The following is a 1,152-nucleotide window of genomic DNA, read 5'->3' on the forward strand; positions in this document are numbered from 1 at the left end:
TTTTATGTAAAAAGAGTGCAACACACAATTACCAAGTTTAGTTTAGTATTTGTAGGCTTGATGTCGGTGCATCCAAATGAGCCTCTTAGCTAACGTTATTCGGTATTCCCCCGTTAACTACTCATGGCAGCATCTTCTTCAACAGGATTGCAAACAAATTCGTCGATGATAATTGAATCTCGAACTCGAAGACAGTTCGAGAAGTCCATAATCTATCGGCTCACTAGCTCATCCGCCTTCCACCGAGAGCGACAGGTTGATATCATCCCAGTCACAATCTTAGCGTGTCGAAAGCAGTTTAACACAAGATCGCCGACCTCGGCGTGACCCAGCTCGCGCCAGCACGTTTTCACCCACCGCTTTGCTAAATACTGACCTACGTCATAGATGTCACGAGTTAGACCATATTCTTCTTATCGTGTGCCTGTTGTAGTAGTAGATAACTCCGTTTTAACAATGATTCCGGCAGAAAGTGGCTGCAGCTTGGATGTGGAATTGACGCTCTACATTCAAATCTGATTTACTGCTACATGTATACATGATACGAGGCGCTGTCAACGGGTCCTATCAGGTGTGCCAGGTTCATCTGTACCGCCTGTTGTTAAATGAAGCTGGTTGGTGATAGCGAGAGTTTGGACGTGCTGACTGATTGCGAAGACTGGTGGATGATATATATGTGCATGTTTAATACTGATTTCAGCGAGTCCCGTCGTTACTGTCGCTGGTTCTCTTAAAAAAAATCCGCTCTTTACCGGTGTATTGTAGCTCACATTATAAGTTCGGAAGGACAAAAGATTATCGTAGTACCATAATTTCGTAATCATTTGGCTTGCGCAATTTGCGATACAAGGACAGTGCAATCGTGCTGCAACGCCATCGATGATCTGATCAGGAAGGGGAAAATGTACAAAGTGCAATGAACTCGTTAGGGAATCCTTGTGCAATATGAGCAGTACAGACAGTTTCCAAGCATAAGCTGGCTATTTCGAGTGCATGAACTAGTATGTGCTTGCGAAGCATTCAGCTGTAATCATTGATTTTCCGCTGTACATTATAATCGAGAACATTTTCTGTCTTTTAACAGAGCGCTACGTTCGAAATCTTGATATAATTTTACCATGTTCAAGTAAGAGCTTCTACCTTGAATTTTGA

This window comes from Phytophthora parasitica, assembly GCF_000247585.1.
Source record: "Phytophthora parasitica INRA-310 unplaced genomic scaffold supercont2.387, whole genome shotgun sequence".
Lineage (NCBI taxonomy): Eukaryota > Oomycota > Peronosporomycetes > Peronosporales > Peronosporaceae > Phytophthora > Phytophthora nicotianae.